This window comes from Cherax quadricarinatus, chromosome 4 (genome assembly GCF_038502225.1).
Source record: "Cherax quadricarinatus isolate ZL_2023a chromosome 4, ASM3850222v1, whole genome shotgun sequence".
NCBI lineage: Eukaryota > Metazoa > Arthropoda > Malacostraca > Decapoda > Parastacidae > Cherax > Cherax quadricarinatus.
The window spans coordinates 45,689,812-45,702,311 of NC_091295.1; the positions used below are offsets into that span (position 1 = coordinate 45,689,812).

Genomic DNA, 12,500 nt, shown 5'->3' on the forward strand with positions numbered 1-12,500 from the left:
CCCCTGGTCCATACTTAGCAGGTCCCCCTGGTCCATACTTAGCAGGTCCCCCTGATCCATACTTGGCAGGTCCGCCTGATCCATACTTGCCAGGTCCCCCTGATCCATACTTAGCAGGTCACCCTGATCCATACTTGGCAGGTCCGCCTGATCCATACTTGCCAGGTCCCCCTGATCCATACTTAGCAGGTCCGCCTGATCCATACTTGCCAGGTCCCCCTGATCCATACTTAGCAGGTCCCCCTGGTCCATACTTAGCAGGTCACCCTGATCCATACTTGGCAGGTCCCCCTGATCCATACTTGGCAGGTCCCCCTTGTCCATACTTAGCAGGTCCCCCTGGTCCATACTTAGCAGGTCCCCCTGGTCCATACTTGGCAGGTCCCCCTGATCCATACTTGGCAGGTCCCCCTGATCCATACTTGGCAGGTCCCCCTGGTCCATACTTGGCAGGTCCCCCTTGTCCATACTTGGCAGGTCCCCCTGGTCCATACTTAGCAGGTCCCCCTGGTCCATACTTGGCAGGTCCCCCTGATCCATACTTGGCAGGTCCCCCTGATCCATACTTGGCAGGTCCCCCTTGTCCATACTTAGCAGGTCCCCCTGGTCCATACTTAGCAGGTCCCCCTGGTCCATACTTAGCAGGTCCCCCTGATCCATACTTGGCAGGTCCCCCTGATCCATACTTGGCAGGTCCCCCTGGTCCATACTTGGCAGGGCCCCCTTGTCCATACTTGGCAGGTCCCCCTGGTCCATACTTAGCAGGTCCCCCTGGTCCATACTTGGCAGGTCCCCCTGATCCATACTTGGCAGGTCCCCCTGATCCATACTTGGCAGGTCCCCCTGATCCATACTTGGCAGGTCCCCCTGATCCATACTTGGCAGGTCCCCCTGATCCATACTTGGCAGGTCCCCCTGGTCCATACTTGGCAGGTCCCCCTTGTCCATACTTGGCAGGTCCCCCTGGTCCATACTTAGCAGGTCCCCCTGATCCATACTTGGCAGGTCCCCCTTGTCCATACTTAGCAGGTCCCCCTGATCCATACTTGGCAGGTCCCCCTGATCCATACTTGGCAGGTCCCCCTTGTCCATACTTAGCAGGTCCCCCTGATTCATACTTAGCAGGTCCCCCTTGTCCATACTTGGCAGGTCCCCCTGGTCCATACTTAGCAGGTCCCCCTGATCCATACTTGGCAGGTCCCCCTTGTCCATACTTGGCAGGTCCCCCTGATCCATACTTGGCAGGTCCCCCTGGTCCATACTTAGCAGGTCCCCCTGGTCCATACTTGGCAGGTTCTTCTCACATTCATATTTGCCCAACAAATTCTCAAAAACGTTCTAGGAATTAGTTTCAGTAACTTTTAAATAATCATAACCATAATTTTTAAAAGGGTGGAGGGGTAAGCCAGTGGAAGGCCTCGGTCAGATGACCAAAAGATCCAACTGCTTGTCATAATATGACTAAGACCAGCGTCAGGAAATACTTGTCCTGTTTCCTGACAAATCTCACCTAACCTAACGTAACTTTAATAGCCAGTGTCAGCCAGGTCCCACGTGACTAAATCAGGTCAAAAGTGACCTGTTTTGTCAATATTTCCCCCGCGTCTAAACGTCTAATTCAGAACACATCCTGTTTATAATTTTTTTTGACCTTTCCTTAAAATTACTTTCAACATTAAATTTCATACAACATGAATCAATTACATTTCGTTTAGTAATTAATATGCAAATTGTAGATTTTTTTAGATTTTGAAAATTCCCTAAAAGGAAATCCTGTCTGGATGTAAATACAATTTTTATGTTGTTTTAATCTTATTGCTATTTACAATCTAACTCAAAATTTACACACAAAAGTACATTAATACAGTCATTTAGGTGTTGCATAATATTATATATATATATATATATATATATATATATATATATATATATATATATATATATATATATATATATATATATATATATATATATATATATATATATATATATATATATATATATATATATATATATATATATATATATATATATATATATATATATATATATATATATATATATATGCAATAAGATCACAATGAACAGGTGATTTCAAAAAATGCAAAACAACCACTCTGAAAGAATAGAGAAAGTCCAAGCGCTTTCGTGACTACTCACATTATCAAGGAACTATGAAAGAGAAGTATCCCTTATATAGCTTCCTTGGATGCTTCACTTTCATAGTTCCTTGATAATGTGAGTAGTCACGAAAGCGCTTGGAATTTCTCTATTCTTTCAGAGTGGTTGTTTTGCATATATATATATATATATATATATATATATATATATATATATATATATATATATATATATATATATATATATATATATATATATATATATATATATATATATATATATATATATATATATATATATATATATATATATATATATATATATGTGTGTGTGTGTGTGTGTGTGTGTGTGTGTACTCACCTATTTGTACTCACCTATTTGTGGTTGCAGGGGTCGAGTCCTAGCTCCTGGCCCCGCCTCTTCACCGGTTGCTACTAGGCCCTCTCTCTCCCCGCTCCATGAGCTTTATCAAACCTCGTCTTAAAACTGTGTATGGTTCCTGCCTCCACTACGTCATTTTCTAGGCTATTCCACTGCCTTACAACTCTATGACTGAAGAAATACTTCCTACTATCTCTCTGACTCATTTGTGTCTTCAACTTCCAATTGTGGCCTCTTGTTTCTGTGTCCCCTCCCTGGAACATCCTGTCTTTGTCCACCTTGTCTATTCCACGCAGTATTTTATATGTCGTTATCATGTCTCCCCTGACCCTCCTGTCCTCCAGTGTGGTCAGGCCGATTTCCCTTAATCTTTCCTCATAGGACATTCCCCTTAGCTCTGGAACTAACCTTGTCGCAAACCTTTGTACTTTCTCTAGTTTCTTGACGTGCTTTATCAAGTGCGGGTTCCAAACAGGTGCTGCATACTCCAGTATGGGCCTGACATACACGGTGTACAGTGTCTTGAATGATTCCTTACTAAGGTATCGGAATGCTGTTCTCAGGTTTGCCAGGAGCCCATATGCTGCAGCAGTTATCTGATTGATGTGTGCTTCCGGAGACATGCTCGGTGTTATACTCACCCCAAGATCTTTCTCCTTGAGTGAGGTTTGCAGTCTTTGGCCACCTAGCCTATACTCTGTCTGTGGTCTTCTGTGCCCCTCCCCCATCTTCATGACTTTGCATTTGGCAGGATTAAATTCGAGAAGCCATTTGCTGGACCAGGTGTCCAGTCTGTCCAGGTCTCTTTGAAGTCCTGCCTGGTCCTCATCAGATTTAATTCTCCTCATTAACTTCACATCATCTGCAAACAGGGACACTTCTGAGTCTAACCCTTCCGTCATGTCGTTCACATATACCAAAAATAGCACTGGTCCTAGGACCGACCCCTGTGGGACCCCGCTCGTCACAGGTGCCCACTGTGATACATCATTACGTACCATGACTCGTTGTTGCCTCCCTGTCAGGTATTCTCTGATCCATTGCAGTGCCCTTCCTGTTATATGCGCCTGATGCTCTAGCTTCTGCACTAATCTCTTGTGAGGAACTGTGTGTGTGTGTGTGTGTGTGTGTGTGTGTGTGTGTGTGTGTGTGTGTGTGTGTGTGTGTGTGTGTGTGTGTGTGTGTGTGTGTGTGTGTGTGTCTGTGTGTCTGTGTGTCTGTGTTGTGTATAAATATGTATATATATGTATATATAATAAGAAAAGTTATATTTAAAATAGTAACGTAGAGGGGGTTGTATCGAGGGGAAATTAAAATCAGTATTACGTCACAAGACTGGGGAGGGAAGGGTGTTGTTAAGTGTAACTCATAACACATAACACATAACACATAACACAAATCATGTCAAAATATAACTTAAGTTGTTTTCCTTACCAGATGTGGGCAGGTGTTGCTGTCCACCACCCCATCCGTCTGGCCAGCCCTCCACACTAGAGGTCAGTACCATAACTAATACCAATGTATTATAATATATATATGCAAAACCTGATAATGTGAGAAATCACGAACGCACTTGGAATTTCACTATAATATATATATATATATATATATATATATATATATATATATATATATATATATATATATATATATATATATATATATATATATATATATATATATCCATCTCCAGGACTTGAGTCCTGGAGATGGGAAGTACAGTGCCTGCACTCTGAAGGAGGGGTGTTAATGTTGCAGTTTAAAAACTGTAGTGTAAAGCACCCTTCTGGCAAGACAGTGATGGAGTGAATGATGGTGAAAGTTTTTCTTTTTCGGGCCACCCTGCCTTTGTGGGAATCGGCCAGTGTGAAAATAAATATATATATATATATATATACATATATATATATATATATATATATATATATATATATATATATATATATATATATATATATATATATATATATATATATATATATATATATATACCTACTACCTAGGTAGTAGGTTGGTAGACAGCAACCACCCAGGGGGGTACTACCGTCCTGCCAAGTGAGTGTAAAATGGAGACCTGTAATTGTCTTACATGATGGTAGGATTGCTGGTGTCTTTTTTCTGTCTCATAAACATGCAAGATTTCAGGTACGTCTTGGTACTTCTGCCTACACTTAGGTCACACTACACATACATATGCGAGCGTATATATACACACCCCTCTGTTTTTTTTTTCTATTTTCTTTCTAGTTCTAGTTCTTGTTTATTTCCTCTTATCTCCATGGGGAAGTGGAACAGAATTCTTCCTCCGTAAGCCATGCGTGCTGCAAGAGGCGACTAAAATGCCGGGAGCAAGGGGCTAGTAACCCCTTCTCCTGTACATTTTCTTTTTGGGCCACCCTGCCTCGGTGGGATACGGCCGGTTTGTTGAAAGAAGAATATATATATATATATATATATATATATATATATATATATATATATATATATATATATATATATATATATATATGTTTTTATTTATGTATGTGCGTGAGTGTTTGTGTGTATGTGTGTGTGTGTGTGTGTGTGTGTGTGTGTGTGTGTGTGTGTGTGTGTGTGTGTGTGTGTGTGTGTGTGTGTGTGTGTGTGTGTACTCACCTATTTGTGGTTGCAGGGGTTGAGACTCAGGTCCTGGCCCCGCCTCTTCACCGACCGCTACTAGGTCCTCTCTCCCCCTGCTCCATGAGCTTTATCATACCTCGTCTTAAAACTATGTAAAGTTCCTGCCTCCACTACATCACTTGCCAGACTATTCCACTTCCTAACTACTCTATGACTGAAGAAATACTTCCTAACATCCCTTTGACTCATCTGAGTCTTCAGCTTCCAATTGTGACCCCTTGTTTCTGTGTCCCATCTCTGGAACATCCTGTCTCTGTCCACCTTGTCTATTCCACGCAGTATTTTGTATGTCGTTATCATGTCTCCCCTGACCCTCCTGTCCTCTAGTGTTGTCAGACCGATTTCCCTTAACCTTTCTTCATAGGACTTTCCCTAATTTCTTGACGTGTTTGACCAGGTGTGGGTTCCAAACTGGTGCTGCGTACTCCAGTATGGGTCTGACGTACACAGTGTATACAGTCTTGAACGATTCCTTACTGAGGTACCGGAACGCTATTCTCAGGTTTGCCAAGCGCCCATATGCCGCAGCAGTTATCTGGCTAATGTGTGCTTCTGGCGATGTACTCGGTATTATACTCACTCCTAGGTCTTTCTCCTTGAGTGACGTTTGCAGCCTGTGGCCACCTAGCTTATACTCTGCAGTCTTCTTTGCCCTCCTCCGATCTTCATGACTTTGCATTTGGCGGGGTTAAATTCTAGGTGCCAGTTTCTGGACCACACATCCAGCCTGTCCAGGTCTCTTTGTAGACCTGTCTGGTCCGCGTCTGATTTAATTCTCCTCGTTAACTTCACGTCATCTGCAAACAGGGACACTTCTGAGTCTATCCCTTCCGTCATGTCGTTCACATATACCAAGAATAGCACTGGTCCCAGGACTGACCCCTGTGGGACCCCGCTCGTTACTGGCGCCCAATGTGATACCTCATCATGGACCATGACTCGCTGTTAGGTATTCTCTGACCCATTGCAGTGCCCTTCCTGTTATACGTGCCTGTTCCTTTAGCTTCTGTACTAATCTCTTGCGAGAAACTGTGTCGAAGGCCTTCTTGCAGTCCAAGAAAATGCAATCAACCCACCCCTCCCTCTCATTTCTTACTTCAGTTACCTTGTCATAAAACTCTAGTAGGTTTGTGACACAGGATTTGCCTTCTATGAATCCGTGCTGGCTGTCGTTTATAATCTTGTTCCGCTCCAGGTGCTCCACCACTCTCCTCCTGATAATCTTTTCCAAGACTTTGCATACTATACATGTCAGTGACACTGGTCTATAATTTAGTGCTTCATTTCTGTCTCCCTTCTTAAAGATGGGGACTACATTTGCCTTCTTCCATACTTCAGGTAGTTGCCCAGTTTCAAGGGAAGTGTTGAAGATTTTGGTTAGTGGCACATGCAGTGTCCCTGCTCCCTCTCTTAGGACCCACGGAGAGATGTTGTCCGGTCCCACCGCCTTTGAGGTATCAAGGTCACTTAGGAGCTTCTCCACCTCCTCCTCAGTTGTGTGTAATTCATCCAACACTTGTTGGAATATACCTTGTTGCTGTATGTGTGTGTGTACTCACCTATTTGTGGTTGCAGGGGTCGATTCATAGCTCCTGGCCCCGCCTCTTCACTGATTGCTACTAGGTCCTCTCTCTCCCTGCTCCATGAGCTTTATCATACCTTCCCGCCTCCACTACGTCACTTTCTAGGCTATTCCACGGCCTGACTACTCTATGACTGAAGAAATACTTCCTAACATCCCTTTGATTCATCTGAGTCTTCATCTTTCAATTGTGACCTCTTGTTTCTGTGTCTCATCTCTGGAACATCCCGTCTTTGTCCACCTTGTCTATTCCGTGCAGTATTTTATATGTCGTTATCATGTCTCCCCTGACCCTCCTGTCCTCCAGTGTCGTCAGGCCGATTTCCCTCAACCTTTCTTCGTAGGACAATCCCCTTAGCTCTGGGACTAGTCTTGTTACAAACCTTTGCACTTTCTCTAATTTCTTGACGTTCTTGACCAGGTGTGGATTCCAAACTGGTGCTGCATACTCCAGTATGGGCCTGACGTAAATGGTAAACAGTCTTGAACGATTCCTTACTGAGGTATCGGAATGCTATCCGTAGGTTTGCCAGACGCCCGTATGCTGCAGCAGTTATCTGATTGATGTTCACCTTAGGAGATATGCTCGATGTTATACTTACCCCCAGATCTTTTTCCTTGAGTGAGGTTTGCAGTCTTCGGCCATCTAGACTATATTATGTCTGTGGTCTTCTTTGCCCTTCCCCAATCTTCATGACTTTGCATTTGGCAGGATTAAACTCAAGGAGCCAGTTGCTGGACCAGGCTTGTAGCCTGTCCAGGTCTCTTTGTAGTCCTGCCTGATCCTTGTCCGATTTTATTCTTCTCATTAACTTCACATCATCTGCAAACAAGGACACTTCTGAGTCTATCCCTTCCGTTATGTCATTCACATATACCAAAAGCAGCATAGGTCCTAGGACTGACCCCTGTGGAACCCCGCTTTTCACAGGCGCCCACTCTGACACCTCGTCACGTACCATGACTCGTTGTTGCCTCCCTGTCAGGTATTCTCTGATCCATTGCAGTGCCTTTCCTGTTATGTGTGCCTGATACTCTAGCTTTTGCAGTAACCTCTTGTGAGGAACTGTGTCGAAGGCCTTCTTGCAGTCCCCCCCCCCCAAAAAAAAAAATGCAGTCGATCCACCCCTCTCTCTCTTGTCTTACTTCTGTCACCTTGTCATAAATTCCAGTAGGTTTGTGACACAGGATTTTCCTTCCGTGAAACCGTGCGGGTTGTCAATTATACACTTGTTTCTTTCCAGGTGCTCCACCACTCTCCTCCTGATGATCTTCTCCATGACTTTGCATACTATACACGTTAGTGATATAGGTCTGTAGTTTAGTGCCTCATGTCTCTCTCTTTTTAAAAATTGGGACTACATTTGCCATCTCCCATACCTCAGGGAGTTGCCCAGTTTCAATGGATGTGCTGAAGATCTTTGTTAATGGCAGACACAGCATCTCTGCTCCCTCTCTAATGACCCATGGAGAGATGTTGTCTGGTCCCACCGCCTTTGAGGTGTCAAGTTCACATAGCAGCTCCTTCACCTCCTCCACACTTGCTGGTGTGCCCCCCTGTTCTGATTTCTTGGAGTCCTGCTGGTTTCCACTATAAATACTTCTTTAAATCTCGTGTTGAGCTCCTCACATACCTCTCAGTCGTTTCTTGTGAGCTCCCCATCACCCTTCCTCAGTCTGATTACGTGGTCCTTGACTGTTGTTTTCCTCCTGATGTGGCTATACAACAGCCTCGGGTCAGACGACTTTTGATGCTATGTCATTTTCATATTGTCGCTGAGCCTCTCTTCTTATCTGTGCATATTCGTTTCTTGCTCTTCAGCTAATCTCTTTATTTTCCTGAGTTCTCGGTCTTCTGTACCTTTTCCATTCTTTGGTACACCTAGTGTGTGTGTGTGTGTGTGTGTGTACTCACCTAGTTACTCACCTAGTTGAGGTTGCGGGGGTCGAGTCCGAGCTCCTGGCCCCGCCTCTTCACTGATCGCTACTAGGTCACTCTCCCTGAGCCGTGAGCTTTATCGTACCTCTGCTTAAAGCTATGTATGGATCCTGCCTCCACTACATCGCTTCCCAAACTATTCCACTTACTGACTACTCTGTGGCTGAAGAAATACTTCCTAACATCCCTGTGATTCATCTGTGTCTTTAGCTTCCAACTGTGTCCCCTTGTTACTGTGTCCAATCTCTGGAACATCCTGTTTTTGTCCACCTTGTCAATTCCTCTCAGTATTTTGTATGTCGTTATCATGTCCCCCCTATCTCTCCTGTCCTCCAGTGTCGTCAGGTTGATTTCCCTTAACCTCTCCTCGTAGGACATACCTCTTAGCTCTGGGACTAGTCTTGTTGCAAACCTTTGCACTTTCTCTAGTTTCTTTACGTGCTTGGCTAGGTGTGGGTTCCAAACTGGTGCCGCATACTCCAATATGGGCCTAACGTATACGGTGTACAGGGTCCTGAACGATTCCTTATTAAGATGTCGGAATGCTGTTCTGAGGTTTGCTAGGCGCCCATATGCTGCAGCAGTTATTTGGTTGATGTGCGCTTCAGGAGATGTGCCTGGTGTTATACTCACCCCAAGATCTTTTTCCTTGAGTGAGGTTTGTAGTCTCTGACCCCCTAGACTGTACTCCGTCTGCGGCCTTCTTTGCCCTTCCCCAATCTTCATGACTTTGCACTTGGTGGGATTGAACTCCAGGAGCCAATTGCTGGACCAGTTCTGCAGCCTGTCCAGATCCCTTTGTAGTTCTGCCTGGTCTTCGATCGAGTGTATTCTTCTCATCAACTTCACGTCATCTGCAAACAGGGACACCTCAGAGTCTATTCCTTCCGTCATGTCGTTCACAAATACCAGAAACAGCACTGGTCCTAGGACTGACCCCTGCGGGACCCCGCTGGTCACAGGTGCCCACTCTGACACCTCGCCACGTACCATGACTCGCTGCTGTCTTCCTGACAAGTATTCCCTGATCCATTGTAGTGCCTTCCCTGTTATCCCTGCTTGGTCCTCCAGTTTTTGCACCAATCTCTTGTGTGGAACTGTGTCAAACGCCTTCTTGCAGTCCAAGAAAATGCAATCCACCCACCCCTCTCTCTCTTGTCTTACTGCTGTCACCATGTCATAGAACTCCAGTAGGTTTGTGACACAGGATTTCCCGTCCCTGAAACCATGCTGGCTGCTGTTGATGAGATCATTCCTTTCTAGGTGTTCCACCACTCTTCTCCTGATAATCTTCTCCATGATTTTGCATACTATACATGTCAGTGACACTGGTCTGTAGTTTAATGCTTCATGTCTGTCTCCTTTTTTAAAGATTGGGACTACATTTGCTGTCTTCCATGCCTCAGGCAATCTCCCTGTTTCGATAGATGTATTGAATATTGTTGTTAGGGGTACACATAGCGCCTCTGCTCCCTCTCTCAATACCCATGGGGAGATGTTATCTGGCCCCATTGCCTTTGAGGTATCTAGCTCACTCAGAAGCCTCTTCACTTCTTCCTCGGTTGTGTGCACTGTGTCCAGCACTTGGTGGTGTGCCCCACCTCTCCGTCTTTCTGGAGTCCCTTCTGTCTCCTCTGTGAACACTTCTTTGAATCTCTTGTTGAGTTCTTCACATACTTCCCGGTCATTTCCTGTTGTCTCTCCTCCTTCCTTCCTTAGCCTGATTACCTGGTCCTTGACTGTTGTTTTCCTCCTGATGTGGCTGTACAACAGTTTCGGGTCAGATTTGGCTTTCGCTGCTATGTCATTTTCATATTGTCTTTGGGCCTCCCTTCTTATCTGTGCATATTCATTTCTGGCTCTACGACTGTTCTCCTTATTCTCCTGGGTCCTTTGCCTTCTATATTTCTTCCATTCCCTAGCACACTTGGTTTTTGCCTCCCTGCACCTTTGGGTAAACCATGGGCTCATCCTGGCTTTTTCATTACTCCTGTTACCCTTGGGTACAAACCTCTCCTCAGCCTCCTTGCATTTTATTGCTACATATTCCATCATCTCATTAACTGGTTTCCCTGCCAGTTCTCTGTCCCACTGAACCCCGTTCAGGTAGTTCCTCATTCCTGTGTAGTCCCCTTTCTTGTAGTTTGGCTTCATTCGTCCTGGCCTTCCTGCTTCTCCCTCCACTTGTAGCTCTACTGTGTATTCGAAGCTTACAACCACATGGTCACTGGCCCCAAGGGGTCTTTCATATGTGATGTCCTCGATATCTGCACTACTGAAGGTGAATACTAAGTCCAGCCTTGCTGGTTCATCCTCTCCTCTCTCTCTTGTAGTGTCCCTTACGTGTTGGTACATGAAGTTCTCCAGTACCACCTCCATCATCTTAGCCCTCCAAGTATCTTGGCCCCCATGTGGGTCCAAGTTCTCCCAATCTATCTCCTTGTGGTTAAAGTCACCCATGATCAGGAGCTTTGCCCTGCATGCATGAGCTCTTCTGGCCACTCTAGCCAGTGTGTCAACCATCGCTCTATTGCTCTCGTCGTACTCTTGCCTTGGCCTCCTGCTGTTCTGTGGTGGGTTATACATCACTGCTATTACCACCTTGGGACCTCCAGAGTGAAGTGTTCCCACTATGTAATCACTTTCTTCTCCGCTATCTTCTCTCTCCAGCTCATCAAAATTCCAGCGATTTTTGATCAGCAACGCCACTCCTCCACCCCCCCTGTTCCCTCTGTCTTTCCTCAGGATTTGGTATCCCGTTGGAAAGATGGCATCTGTTATCATACCTGTAAGCTTGGTTTCTGTGAGAGCTATGATGTCCGGTGATGCTTCTTTGACTCTTTCTTGCCACTCCTCCCACTTATTTGTTATTCCATCAGCGTTTGTGTACCATACCTTCAGTTTCCTTTCCAACACTGTGGTTTGGGGGGCCTGTGAGGGTGGGAGACCTGGTGGCATACTGTGGGGTTCTATAGCTTGGTGTTGGGTGGAGGCTGTGGGTATGGATTGTAGGGTGTGTTGGGATGGTGTGATAGGTTGTGTGGTTCTGAGAGTAGTTGTGTGTGTGCTTGCCCTTGCTGTTCTGTCCTGCTCTGACTGACCTCTGCTGGTTCCCTCCTTGTCTCTTTTCCTAGCTCCTTTCGCTTTTTTGTCCTCTCCCTCAGCTGCTGTCGTTCTGATTTTGTTCTGTCTCTGTCTAGGAACACCCTCTTGTACTCTTCCGAGTATTTCAATCGTGGTTTCTCTTGGAGGATCCTGTTCCGCACTGTTTCCGTCCTGAGAATCAGCTTGATTGGTCGGTTTCTCACCTTCGAGTACCCCCCTATTCTCTGAAAATTTACAATCTCGTCCCTCTCTTCACCTATTTCTGTTATGATTTTCTCAATCTCCTTCCTTTCTTCCTGCTTCCTTTCAGTGTGTGTCCTTTCCTCTCTCTCCTGAAGCCCATGGATAAACACTGATTTTGCCCTTTCTTCCTCGCATTGCCTCACCCTCTGTGGCTCTGGATCCTGCCTGTGTGTGGTCAGTTTCTCCCTTGATTTTTCCAGTGGCTCTTGATAGCCTTGTTGTGCCTCAGCATTCGACCTATCACCCTCTCCATCTGCAACCAGTTGATCTTCCCTTTCACTCCTTGGTCCTCCTTGGCAGATTGATGTGGCCTTAGCATAATTCATAATTCCTTCCTTCCTGTTCAGCCTCGCAGCTTCATATGCTGTGTCTTCTCTGGTCACTGCCCCTGTAACTCGCTCCAGCCTATTTATCTCAACTTCTAGGACCCTTATCTTGGCTACTGCAGTTTCGACTTGTGCCTCCCAA

At 45.2% G+C, this 12,500-nt stretch overlaps 1 protein-coding gene across 1 annotated transcript in view; it reads left to right on the top strand.

Moving 5' to 3' along the window:
* Window positions 1-12,500, top strand: part of LOC128684349 (uncharacterized) — a 207,724-nt gene that overhangs the window by 3,231 nt on the left and 191,993 nt on the right. The window contains exon 2 of the mRNA XM_070096293.1: window positions 3,940-3,998. The gene's annotated coding sequence lies outside the window, so the exon portion shown is untranslated. The remainder of the gene's footprint in view (window positions 1-3,939; window positions 3,999-12,500) is intronic.